General features: G+C 47.8%; 1 protein-coding gene across 5 annotated transcripts in view; it reads right to left on the minus strand.

Moving 5' to 3' along the window:
* Positions 1–15,305, minus strand: part of LOC121856740 (AKT-interacting protein-like) — a 192,504-nt gene that overhangs the window by 164,219 nt on the left and 12,980 nt on the right. For 3 of the 5 annotated variants that reach the window (XM_042352447.1, XM_042352462.1, XM_042352478.1), the window contains exon 2: positions 2,362–2,404. The gene's annotated coding sequence lies outside the window, so the exon portion shown is untranslated. Of the gene's footprint in view, positions 1–2,361; positions 2,405–3,160; positions 3,469–15,305 lie in introns of those variants that run through there. The other 2 variants (XM_042352454.1, XM_042352481.1) reach the window with 1 other exon arrangement.

Genomic DNA, 15,305 nt, shown 5'->3' on the forward strand with positions numbered 1-15,305 from the left:
CATCTCCATCAACTAAATTAGGCATCCACATTCACCATCAACAACCGTGACATCATCAACAGGGAGGCGGTGAGAGTGATGGTGATTGTGTGTTGCCCCCCCCCCCCCAGTTCTCCCCACCATCACATCAGTGACTGCAATACCCGCCTCCACACCTTCACATAAAAACCTAAAATAGACACGTCGATAACAAAGGAAGTTACATAAAGAGCTCCACTGTGTAATAATCTACCATGAAACAAAGTCGTGATGAGGCGACAAGTTCCTGTATTCAAAATCCCTAATGACTTTGGCACACGTCTCATCATTTTGCAATTTCGGTATATATTCAAATTAATTAATATTTAAATCGACAGGACAGGTTGAAGGTTAGAAAGCAAGAAGTGCAGATGACGACACTACATTAATCATTCACAACATAAAGGCACAGACGAGCAACAATCATGATTAACCTTGTTTTTATGATGTTACACCTGATCATGTCCTTGGGTTCGTTAATAACCCGAGCGATGGGTCAGCCCACACACACATGGGCGAAACTAGACCCCTGAATTCATGGGCGTCGGATAAAACTAAAAAAACATTTCAACAGCCAATGCCCTGAACTCCAAGTAGTCTTGACCCCGCCAGGAAGGAGGAGGGGAGCGAGCAGGGGCCAGCACCACCAGGCAGTGTCAACAGCGGCTTGTTGACAGAGGGAGCCTCTCAATACATCATTAGTTAGGGTAGTCGTAGTCATCAATTCCCATCATAAATACCGATTACCGATAACATGCCTTGCACACACACACACAATCCAAATGAATGCAGACTATCAATGGCATCTCGATTGTTCTTGTCTGACCAATCCTGTTACCAAAACAACAAAGATACATCCACTGATTCCTGTTAACTTTACTTCCAGGTGTGGTGGATGTTGCATTTGTTCTTCACTAATACCGAACACCTGAGTTCACCAGACAAAGAACACAGAACCTCTCAATTTTTGTGCTATTCCCGGGCCAGGTCTGGTGATGGCAACAACGCCCAAAAAGCCACACCGTCACCACCACCTAATACACCTTACGTAAATTGGTTCCTTCACTAAGGTGGTGTGTTTACCTTATACAGCCAAAGAGGTATTAAAGATTAGGTGGTGAAATTATTACCATAGAGGCGAGTCAGGTGCCGCCCTCCTACCTCATCAGTCTACCTGTACTTCCATTATTATTGCCCACCATAAGTGTCTACCATCTCTGTACATCCTCATTATGGCCACTATCAAAAGTGAATGATTTTTAACTGTTAATCGACCACTTCGGCATTACGAGGCTAATTTAACGCAGGTGTCGGTACACCCGCACGAGGCACGTTATATCCACGCCACGATTCGTCCTCTTCACACAGTCAAGGCATAAAGATATACCTTGCACACAGTAACCCAATACTCGGGAGAAACCACTTTCCACACCTGCCGTCTGAAATGTAGCCACTGGTCAACGAACTAACACACACGGTATCGCAATTCTAATCCCCATATTGCGGTACATCAATTGAGACATGTTAGTAGATGTGAGGGGAATATGAGACACACATACACAAAACTGACCTTGAAAACAGAACTGATGGTAAGGTACTCAAATGAGCTTATTAGCATCAAGCCTACAGCGCGGTGTTGATCTTAACAGCTTATTCGACGGCTAAAGATAACGTATAACAAACAGTGAGTATAATCAAAGCGCTTGGGGTGTTTTAATTGGGAAAATTCAATATCAAACGGTGTCAAGTACTGAGAAACGCCGACTGTCTGAGGTAAACACGACACCCTTAAGCTGCTCTCACAACACAAGGCTGTCAAGGAAGACTAGTTCTGCCAGGAGAATGTGTAGCAGTGAGGTGAACGAAAAGAAATTAAGTAGAGGCGAATTGTAATGTTGTGTAGGAGGAACAATAGCAGACATCCTCAAACCCCTCCACCCTCCTCGTCTCAACCCCAACCACCCTCCTCCCAATCCATCTCGCTCCTCCTCCCTCCTGGCAGGTCATCCGCCCACCACCCGCCAATAAATAATACGCGCTACACTACACAAACTCACATCCTCTTCCAACACCCACACGCGTTAGTCTGGCCCACAGTAATCACCACCGCTTGTGGAGGATATTACAAGTGTACCTTCACAGTAGTTCAGATTACCTTACACACTTGTACACTTTCCTGGTTAACACACATCAGTAGCCGAAACAAAAAATCACCAAGAAACAGTTACGTCGGCCTGCTAGTGCAAGTGTTGGTGTGCCACTAACTTAAGACCATCTTGGTGGACACACATCACCACACTACTTTTTTTCCCAGATCATGAAAACAAATACCAATATACTTACCACGAGCTGTCCAGCACTTATTGGTCCTGTCCAGCGTCCACAACTGAGGAAGAGGAGGTTTTGGTTACAATCCGTTCAACATAAAGACGATACAACTAAACACACCACCACACACAACACGTCACCAATTCCTGTAGTTCCGGCTTGGGAAAATGATCTCATGGCCCAATAATCTCTTAAATGTGGAGGGAAGGTAAAGGTACCGTACGGAAAGTTCATTCAACTTGAATTTGCACTGTGTGTGGCTGTGACTGTCTCGGGGTTATGTAAATATAAGGACATATGGGGGCCACACTTTACAACACACCGAGGCACACTAGACAGTAACACAGCCAGCACTGACCCCCCACCCCCCCCTACCCCGTGTCATGCTCTACCGCTCTCACCCCGTGACAAAAGCACCGGCAGACAGACAGATAGGCCGGCAACACTCACGACCTGCACCAACCACCTGTGCCACGCTCACCTCATGATAAAGCACCACATGCATCAGACACAACCTACAGTACACCCAACACTTATGTCACGTTCCTACCACACACCACAACCCCTTAAGTCAATTCAAGTTGAACTAAAAATGGACCATGACATTATCCTGCCCAAGGTAAACCTGAGCTAGCAGGTGTTACATTACTCAATAATATCTTGATTAAGACCTTGACTACTGCCGAAGAGATGACGGGTCTTTTGAAATAATGTTCAAGGTCTCGGTGACATTAATATTCACACTTTCTCAATTCAGATACGAGTTAATTATCACCCTAACACTCCATACTTTTATCCATGGTAATTTTCTCACCTTCGCTCCTCCCATGATGATCCGTCCAAGGAGAAATCCGAAAGCTGTGGCACATATAAAGGGCCAACGTTCAATAAGATCTTCAATCACTGTATGTCAGTTTCGCGGCACAATCTCCAAGTTTAAAATATTGCTGTGATCCTAAACTTTGAGGACAAAAACGTGAACCTGTATTCATTTCTAAAATAACACAGTAAGGGCTCACTGTTCACAATGTCCCGAAGAACGAGGACAGGGAGTAAGTGGAGAGGAGGGGGTAAGTGTCGTGGCCGCTGTCGGATACACACTGACACAGCGAGGACTTCAGCACACACCACGCCACCAGTCCGCCACTCTCCTCGTGTTGGTGGACGTCCGTGAGACTCCTTCTGTTGTGTGTATGTGTGTCCACACCCAGCCCAGGCGCCGCCCCTGTGTGCTCTCACCACGCCTCACCCAGGCTCCGCCCATGTGTGTTGTCACCACGCCCACCTTACGTGATTACAAACTCAATATACAAATAATCACCTACACAACACGACAAACATGCAAGTACATACCCACAAACACCACTGATACGTAATAACAAGTCACACTACTCGCCACTATAAGCGGGCAAGTTATGCAATATAACACACCTCGAGTACCGAGTAGTGGCAAAACTCCCAGGTGAGACGGACGGATAGAGGAGGAAGCAACACAGACGAACTGACGGGGGCAACTGTGTACCTGTACCACGTTGTCGTCCATGACCACTTCCGCCCACCACCAGGGCACCACCGTGCACCGGTCACTCACTCACTCAGTTCTTACTCCCGTCACATACTCAACTTGTCTGTTCTCTTTTCTTTTTCACAAACACATACAGATATACACACAATTATAGACACAAACATGCATACTGTACATTCACAGAAACACATGTGCGCGAGGTCACGTCCCTGTAGCAGGGTCACGTAGCTTTAGCGAGAACACACACAGACAGTTTAGAGACACCAAGGCAGGAACCAGGTGCGCTTCAAGGCCACACTATACACGCCGCTACTCAAAAATCGTTTTATTTTCCTCGGGAATCACATTAGCCCAGATGAGTCCCAAGTCTCGCCGACTATTTGTAAACATTGCTTAGCACCTGATTGCAAGGACGATATCAACATTCGTGCGTTAATGAGGCAGAGCTTTCACTAGACGTTTCTTTGAAGGAGACTGGGTATCAAGGGGCTCATGGCTTACACAGTGTAGATCATTACACAAACGGATACAGACACGTTTAAGAGACTTATTTAAGGCTGGGTTATGTTTTTTTCCTCTTTCGGCTATTTTTTTCTCTTGGGTTCAGTGAGTACTTTTTCTTTTAGTCCGAGTTAATATTTATGTTTAAGGGTATATCCGTTATATATTAGGATAAGCTAATATTTTTTTTTAATGAAGCAGTTGATATTTATTCCTGAAATCAATAAAGTAAAGATTCTGATCCAGGAAACTTGGTACCCGATCTGACGTGAGATGAACTGATTACAACAGCCAGTGGTCAGTCGTGCTTTATGAAACCTAATGCAGTTACCATCATACTGTTTACAAACGCACGTGAGAGACAAGAGGGTGTATTGTGTAAGATGGTGTAGCAGAGCTGTGCAGTACACCGGTGGTGGGTGACGTGGCTACGAGATAACAACTGACGGTGGTGTGGGGGAGGGGGGGTGTTGGAGCCTGGCAGTGGTCCAGCTGGGTGTGCGTGGTGCCCTACAACACGCTGGGGGTCACGCTGCCATGTGCCACACTCCCCCATATTACCCTCAAGTTCAAGTGACAAGTTACAAACAACTTACCATGTACAGCCGATGTCAACAAATTACCTACAGTCTGTGAGCAAATTGGACGATGGTACTTGCGTTATATCGTTTTATGCCACTATAAGAAAAGATATACTACCCACTATAACACGTGTCCTACCCTCTATAACACGTGTCCAACCCACTATAACAAGTGTCCAACCCACTATAACACGTGTCCAACTCACTATACCACGTGTCCTACCCTCTATAACACGTGTCCTCCCCACTATAACACGTGTCGTACCCTCTATAACACGTCCTACCCACTATAACACGTCCTACCCACTATAACACGTACCCACAACACGTGTCCTACCACTATAACACGTGTCCAACCCACTATAACACGTGTCCTACCCACTATAACACGTGTCCTACCTCTATAACACGTGTCCCACTTATAACACGTGTCCAACCCACTATAACAAGTGTCCAACCCACTATAACACGTGTCCAACCCACTATAACACGTGTCCTACCCACTATAACACGTGTCCTCCCCTTAACTATAACACCTGTACAATCTATAACACGTGTCCTACCCACTATAACACGTGTCCTACCCACTATAACACGTGTACCCTCTAACACGTGTCCTACCCTCTATAACACGTGTCCAACTCCACTATAACACATGTCCTACCCACTATAACACGTGTCCTACCCACTATAACACGTGTACCCACTATAACACGTGTCCAACCCACTATAACACGTGTCCTACCCACTATAACACCACTCCTAACACGTGTCCCACCACTATAACACGTGTCCTACCCACTATAACACGTGTCCTACCCACTATAACACGTGTCCTAAGCACTATAACACGTGTCCACCCACTATAACACGTGTCCTACCCACTATAACACGTGTCCTACCACTATAACACGTGTCCTACCCACTATAACACGTGTCCTACCCACTATAACACGTGTCCTACCCACTATAACACGTGTCCTACCAATTATAACGTGTCCTACCCACTATAACCCGTCCTACCCACTATAACACGTGTCCTACCCACTATAACGTGTCCTACCCACTATAACACGTGTCCCACCCACTATAACACGTGTCCTACCCTCTAACACGTGTCCCACCTATAACACGTGTCCTAACCCACTATAACACGTGTCCTACCCTATAACACGTACACCCACTATAACACGTGTCCCAAATCTAACTATAACACGTGTCCTACCCACTATAACACGTGTCCTCCAACACGTCCTACCCACTATAACACACGTCCTACCCACTATAACACGTGTCCCAATTCTATAACACGTCCTACCTCTATAACACGTGTCCTACCCTCTATAACACGTGTCCTACCCTCTATACCACACATCCTACCCCACTATAACACGTGTCCTACCCCATAACACGTGTCCTACCCCATAACACGTGTCCTACCCACTATAACACGTGTCCTACCCACTATACAACACTGTCCCACCCTCATAACACGTGTCCACCTCTATAACACGTGTCCTACCCTATAACACGTGTCCCACCACTATAACACGTGTCCCACCCTCTATAACACACGTCCTACCCACTATAACACGTGTCCTACCCCTCTATAACACGTGTCCCACCACTATAACACGTGTCCTACCCTATAACACGTGTCCCACCTCTATAACACACTTGTCCTACCCACTATAACACGTGTCCCAACTATAACACGTGTCCACCTCTATAACACGTGTCCTACCCCTCTATAACACGTGTCCTACCCACTATAACACGTATCCTACCTCTATAAACGTGTCCTACCCACTATAACACGTGTCCTATCCACCATAACACGTGTCCTAACCAATTATAACACGTGTCCTACCCACTATAACACGTCCTAACCACTATAACACGTGTCCTAACCCACTATAACACGTGTCCTACCCACCATAAACGTGTCCTACCCACTATAACACGTGTCCAACTCCACTATAACACGTGTCCTACCCACTATAACACGTGTCCTACCCACTATAACACGTGTCCTACCCACTATAACACATGTCCTACTCACTATAACACGTGTCCTACCCACTATAACACGTGTCCTACCCACTATAACGAGTCCCCCACTATAACACGTCCCAAACTATAACGGTCCTACCACTATAAACACGTGTCCTACCCACTATAACACGTGTCCTACCCACTATAACACACGTGTCCTACCCTATAACACGTGTCCTACCCTGCGCACGTGTCCTACCCACTATAACACGTGTCCTACCCACTATAACACGTGTCCCTACCCTCTATACGTGTCCTACCCACTATAGCACGAGTCCTACCCACTATAACACGTGTCCCTACCCACTATAACACGTGTCCTACCCACTATAACACGTGTCCTACCCACTATAACGTGTCCTACCCACTATAACACGTGTCCTACCCACTATAACACGTGTCCTACCCACTATAACACGTGTCCTACCCACTATAACAAGTGTCCTACCCACTATAACGTGTCCTACCCACTATAACACGTGTACTACCCACTATAACACGTGTACTACCCACTATAACACGTACCACCACTATAACACGTGTACTACCCACTATAAGTGTACACCCACTATAACACGTGTCCTACCCACTATAACACGTGTCCTGCAATCTAACGTGTCCTACCAGCCATAACACGTGTCCTACCCTCTATAACACGTGTTCTGCCCACTATAACGTGTCCTACCCTCTATAACACGTGTCCTACCCACTAACGTGTCCTGCCACTATAACACGTGTCACTACCCACTATAACACGTGTCCCTGCAGTATAACGTGTCCCTACCCAGTATAACGTGCTACCCACTATACCGTGTCCTACCCACTATAACACGTGTCCTACCCACTCTAACACGTGTCCCTACCCACTATAACGTGTCCACCACTATAACGTGTCCTACCCACTATAACGTGTCCTACCCACTATAACACGTGTACTACCCACTATATCACGTGTCCCTACCCACTATAACGTGTCTACCCACTATAACGTGTCCCTACCCACTATAACACGTGTCCTACCACTATAACACGTGTACTACCCACTATACCACGTATCCTACCCACTATAACACGTGTCCTACCCCACTATAACAAGTACTACCCACTATAACATATTACTACCCACTATAACACATAAACTACCCACTATAACACGTGTACCCACTATAACGTGTCTACCCACTAACACGTCTACCACTATAACACGTGTCCTACCCACTATACCACGTATCCTACCCACTATAACACGTGTCCTACCCACTATAACACGTCCTACCCACTATAACACGTGTCCCTACCCACTATAACACGTGTCTACCCACTACAACACGTGTACTACCCACTATAACATTAATCTCACCATAGCATTGTCCTACCACTATAACACGTGTCCTACCCCGCATAACACGTGTACTACCCACTATAACACGTGTCCTACCCACTATAACACGTGTACTACCCACTATACCCGTGTCCTACCCACTATAACACGTGTCCTACCACTATAACACGTGTGTCCTACCCTACACGTGTCCCTACCCACTAACACGTGTACTACCCACTATAACACGTGTACTACCCACTATAACACGTGTACTACCACTATAACACGTGTCTACCCACTATAACACGTGTCCTACCACTATAACGTGTCCCTACCCACTATAACACGTGTCCTACCCTCTATAACACGTGTACTACCCTACTAACACGTGTACTACCCACTACAAAACATGTCCTACCCACTATATACGATGTCCTACCCACACTATAACAAGTGTCCTACACTATAACTTTGATCTACCCACTATAACGTGTCCCTGCCCACTATAATGTCCTACCCACTATAACACGTGTCCCTACCCACTATAACGCGTCCTACCCACTATAACGCGTGTCCTGCCATCTATAACACGTCCTCACCCACTATAACACGTGTCCTACCCACTATAACACGTGTCCTACCCACTCTAACGTGTCCTACCCACTATAACACATGTCCTGCCCACTATAACACATGTCCCTACCCACTATGACGTGTCCTACCCACTATAACACATGTCCCATAAGCTATCAACAACACAACTCTGCAGGCTCTCATTTGTGAGTGAGAGAATGATAAATGCCTTTTGTATTCGGTATGCATAACAAATTGTTCAAGGTATTGGAGGGAGGGAGGGGGAATGGGGAGCAGGAGGAGGGAGGGAAGAGGGAAGGAAGGAGGGAGGGTAGTAAGGAAAGGAGTGAGGTAAGGAAAGGAGGAGGAGGGTATTAAGGAAAAGGAGGGAGGGAGGGAGAAGAAGGAAGGGAGGAGATAAGGAGGGAGGGAGGTAAGGAGAGGGAGGGAGAGTGAGGAAAGGAGGAGGTAAGGAAAGGAGGGAGGGGAGGGGAAGAAGGAAGAGGAGGGAGATGAGAGAGGGAGGGAGGTAGGAGAGGAGGGAGGTAAGGAAAGGAGGGAGGTAAGGAGGGAGGGAAGAAGGAAGGAGGGAATGGGGAAGGAGGGAGGTAAGGAGGGAGGAGGTAAGGGGTGGGAGGGAGGTGAGAGGGAGGGAGGGTGAGGAAAGGGAGGAGGTGAGGAGGGAGGGAGGTGAGGAAGGAGGGGAGGGAGGGTAGGGGAAAGGGGAGGGAGGGTGAGGAAGGAGGGAGGCCAGGATAGGGAGGGCTAAGGGAAAGGAGGGAGGTGGGGAGGAGGTAGAGGTGGGAGGAGGGTGAGGAGGAGGGAGGCAGGAAGGAGGAGGGTAAGGAGAGGAGGTAAGAGGAGGGAGGGAGGTAAGGAAAGGAGGAGACAAAGGAAGGAGGTAAGGATGGGAGGGAGGTAGGGAGGAGGGAGGTAAGGAGGTAAGGAAAGGAGGGAGGAGGTAAGGAAGGAGGGAGGGAGGTAAGGAAAGGAGGAGATAAGGAAAGGAGGGAGGTAAGGAAAGGAGGGAGATAAGGAGGAGGGAGGGAGGGGAGGGAGGGGGAGGGAGGGAGGAGGTAAGGAAGAGGAGATAAGGAAAGGAGGGAGGTAAGGAGAGGGAGGGAGGGAGGAGGTAAGGAAAGGAGGGAGGTAAGGGAAGGGGAGGGGGAGGGAGGGAGGGAGGGGAGGAGGGAGGGAGGAGGGAGGAGGTAAGGAGGAGAGGAGGAGGTAAGGAGAGGGAGGAGATAAGGAGAGGGAGGGAGATGAGGAAGGAGGAGATAAGGAGAGGGAGGGAGGAGGGAGGAGGAGGAGGGAGGGAGGAGGGGGAGGGAGGGAGGGGAGGGAGGGAGGGAGGGTGAGGAAGGAGGAGATAAGGAGAGGGAGGGAGGGGGGAGGGAAGGAGGGAGGTAAGAGGAGGGAGGTGAGAGAGGAGGGAGGGAGGGAGGGAGGAGGGAGGGAGGGAGGAGGGAGGTGGGAAAGGAGGGAGATAAGGAGAGGGAGGGGAGGGGAGGGAGGTGAGGAGAGGAGGAGGTAAGGAGAGAGGGAGGGAGGGAGGGAGGGAGGGAGGAGAATGAGAAGGAGATAAGGAAGGAGGGCAGGAGAGAGAGGAGGGGAGGGAGGGAGGGAGGAGGTGGGGAAAAGGAATAAGGAAAGGAGGGAGGTAAGGAGAGGGGGAGGGAGATAAGGAAAGGAGGAGGTGAGGTGAGGGGAGGGAGGGAGGGAGGGCGAGGGAGGGAGGGAGGGAGGGAGGGAGGGAGGGAGGAGGAGGGAGGGGAGGAGGAGGAAGGGAGGTAAGGAAAGGAGGAGGAAAAGAGGAAAGAGGAAGAAGAGAAGGGAGGGAGGGAAGAAGAAAGTACAGGAGCAGGTAAGACAAAAGGAAAGGGGTTTAAATATACAAAGGAAGAAGCGACACCCATGATGCAGGTTCGGACCCACGACACCAATACAGGGCTGAAAACACCCTCAAGGCAGTACAGTACAGTGTTACGGTCTGGCGCATGTGATTCACCACTCACTCATAGTAACAAATACAATGATTCCAATAACAATAATGCCATAATCAAAATAATAATAATAATAATAATAATAAACTATAAAATGAGGAATAACGATAATAATCATAACAGAATATAATACAGGTAATAAGATAGTACATAATGTAATAGTAATAAATAATACCTTAGAATAAACAACTTTTAAGAAACTATTACCACAAAAAAACATATAATGATCATGAAACATAAAACAGTGAGTTACCGTAATGTACACAAGGGGGAGAGTTAGCGAGGCTAGCTAGGGCATGAGAGGAAGAGGAAAACATGACAAGTGAAAGATATCTAATCTCCTCCCGGCAGAGCAGTCCCCTCAAAAAATCACAACATGATGGTTTCTAATTTGACAGAGTTCTCTCACATTTCTTAAAATAGTATATAACAGATTACATAGACCAATGGCAACTGTACATGGGTTTTTCCAAAGGTTTTCGACAGTACAGTACTACGGACTGCTAGCCTCAACGATCTAGGCACTCAGCATCATAAATCGTATACTGTACAATAATTGAATACAAATAAATTAAACCGTTCATTTACCTCAACGAATCACTCGTACGTCCCCACCAAAACTACTGTATACAAGCTTGGAAATCACACACACACTATCTCCACCCAATGTAACTAGAATATATTCATGGAATAAGTCCTCTCGAGTATCCAAGTAGGCTGAGGGCCTTGGGAATCACAACTCTTCAGACAAGACACAACAGGTCAGTCTCAAGGAGAATTTCAAAATCCTGAAAGGGATGAAAAGCGTAAACTCAGATCAATTCACAAGATATCAAGCGCTACGAACACAAGGTCATAATTTCAAACTCACTATGCTGTCGTATAAACAATTATTGTACTGTACTGTGGAAGCAAAATTCTTCATGTAGAGGATGTTAGACCTAGGTAAAACTCAACTAGCAAAAGCCGTGAAACTGAAACAATACTATGATCCAAAATATTCCTGGGCAATACTATAACATTAGGAAACTGTACACACCCATGGACCTTCTCTGGATGTGCCCATTGCTAGCGCTGGCCGAGTGACTGATGGAAAAAAATAATAATAAAAATTAAATTTATCTTCCTCATTGTATGACATCCCAATCTTCCTCTATGCATGACTCGCCTACCCACCAATGCATCTGACAAACATCAACTACTGCACCACTTTCCCAGGAATACCTCTCTCCTTGTTCCTTGGATTACCCCCACCAACCACTCATCCCTCACACAATAAGTTCTATAACTATAAACAATAGACAACAATGCTGGAAAAATAAATACAGATATTTTACTCTCTCCACCTATTAAGGTATTATATAAAATGATATTGCCAATTTATTAAAAAACTGTATACTGTAGTACCTTAATTTGTGAACCTACCCTTTATACTTATGTTTCAATAAAAATATTGATCAAACTACTTTTGACGTTGTCCCAGAAAATTCACAACTTATATTAATGTTTCAAGGTAACTTATTCAAATCCAAATTTAAATTATTTGAAAGACATGCTGGTTCTGAGAGGCCTTAAGTCTATCGAGAATATACCCTACACATATAAGAGGCAAAATGTCATCCTCTGGACATAGCTCCAAGGCGCCAATACTGGCTGGTATGCGGTAATAAAAATGAAAGCCAGCCCCTGAGCCTGGTCCTGCAGGCTGGCTCACAGTGGTGGTTCACAGTGACCACAAGCTGAAGAAAAGTGTTTTCACTTGGGATGGTGCCACCACCATCCTTCTCCCCTCTCACCTGTAGAAGGACACTACTGCACCACCCCATCACCATCCTTCACCTGTATGACACCACTCAAACAACTCCCCATCACCATCCTTCACCTGCATGACACTACCCACCCCATCACCATCCTTCACCTGTATGACACTCACTGCACCACCCCATCACCATCCTTCACCTGTATGACACTACTGTACCACCCCATCACCATCCTTCCCCACCTGTAGACACCACTGCACCCCATCACCATCCTTCCACCTGTATGACACCACTGTTCCACCTCATCACCATCCTCTCACCTGCATGACACTACTGCAATTCCATCACCATCCTTCCACCCAGGTATGAGACACCACTGTACCCACCCCACCACCATCCTCTCACCTGTATCTCTACCTGGGTACCACCCCATCACCCATCCTTCACCTGTAGAAGACACCATCAGCCCACCCCATCACCATCCTTCACACCTGTAGACACTACTGCAAATTCAAATCTCCACCATCCTTCACCTGTATGACACCACTGTACCAACTTCCACCACCATCCTTCACCAGCATACGCAATGGCCCTGTTCCATCACCATCCTCTTCACCTGTATGACACACCACTGTACCACCCCATCACCATCCTTCACCTGTATGACACTACTGCACCACCCCATCACCATCCTTCACCTGTATGATCACTGTACCTGTTCTAATCACCATCCTTCACCTGCATGACACCAATGCACCAACTCCACCCACCATCCCTTCCACCTGAAATTCACTGCACCACCCCACCATCCCTTCCACCTGCACACACCACTGCACCACCCCACCACCACCTTCCACCCAGCACACTACTGCACCACCCCATCACCATCCTCTCAATCTGTACAGACACCACTGCACCACCCCACCACCATCCTTCCACCTGTACAGACACCAAAACAAACTCCACCATCCTCTCCGTATACCACTGTACCCACCCCACTCCACCATCCCCACCTGTATGACACCACTGCACCACCACCATCCTTCCACCTGCATGACACCACTGCACCACCCCACTCACCCATCCCTTCCCACCCAGACACCACTGCACCAACTTCCACCACCATCCTTCACCTGTACAGACACTACTGCACCCAATTCCCATCACCATTCTCTTCACCTGCATGAGACACTACAAAACACCCAATCACCACCACTTCAACTGTGCGACACTACTGTACCACCCCATCACCTTCACCTGGTATGACACTACTGCACCAATCTCCATCTCCATCCTCACCTGTATGACACTACTGTACCACCCCACCACCAACCTTCACCCTGTATGACACTCACTGTACCACCCCATCACCATCTCTTCTCACCTGGGTATGACACACTACTGTACCACCCCATCACCATCCTCCACCTGGGTATGACACTACTGCACAAACCCCATCACCACCATCCTTCCACCTGTATACACACCACTGCACCAACTTCCACCACCATCCCTTTCTCACCTGTATGACACCACTGCACCACCCCACCACCATCCTCACCTGTATGACACCACTGCACCACCCCACCCCACCATCCTTCACCTGTATGACACTACTAAACACCCCATCACCATCCTTTCACCAGACATACCACTGTACCACCATCCTCTCACCTGCATGACACTACTGTACCACCCCACCACCATCCCTTCACCTGGTATAAGACACTACTGTACCACCCCACCACCATCCTCTCACCTGTATGAGACACTACTGTACCACCCCATCACCATCCTTCAACTGTATGACACTACTGTACCACCCCCATCACCATCCACCTGTAGCATGGACACACAGTACCCCACCCCATCACCATCCCTTCCTTCCACCTGTATGACACTACTGCACCACCCCATCACCACTCTCACCTGTATGACACTACTGTACCACCCCCACCATCCTTCCACCTGTATGACACTCACTGTACCACCCCATCACCATCCTTCAACCAGCTACACCACTGTACCCAATTCATCACCATCCTTCACCTGTATGAGAATGCACCAAATTCCATCACCACATCCTTCACACCCGTATGACACTACTGTACCACCCCACCATCCTCTCACCTGCATGACACCACTGTACCACCCTTCACACCATCCCTTCACCCAGCACACTACTCGTACCACCCCATCACCATCCTTCAACTGTATGAGACTCACTGCACCAATTCCACCATCCACTCACCTGTATAACACCACGCCCACCCCATCTCCATCCTTCCACCCAGGCTGACACCACTGCACCAACTTGATCACCATCCTTCACCTGTATGACACCACTGCACACCACCCCACTCACCATCCCCTTCTGTATGACACCACTGCACCAATCTCCCATCACCCGTCTCACACCTGTATGACACCACTGCACCAACTTGCATCACCATCCTCACCTGTATGACACCACTGGGTACCAACTTCATCACCATCCTTCACCTGTATGAGACACTACTGTACCACCTCAACACCATCCTCTCACCTGTATGACACCACTGTACCACCCCATCACCATCCCTCAAACTGCATGACACTCACTAACAAACCACCACCATCCTTCACCTGTATGACACT

This window comes from Homarus americanus, unplaced genomic scaffold (assembly GCF_018991925.1).
Source record: "Homarus americanus isolate GMGI-L3 unplaced genomic scaffold, GMGI_Hamer_2.0 scaffold1024, whole genome shotgun sequence".
Lineage (NCBI taxonomy): Eukaryota > Metazoa > Arthropoda > Malacostraca > Decapoda > Nephropidae > Homarus > Homarus americanus.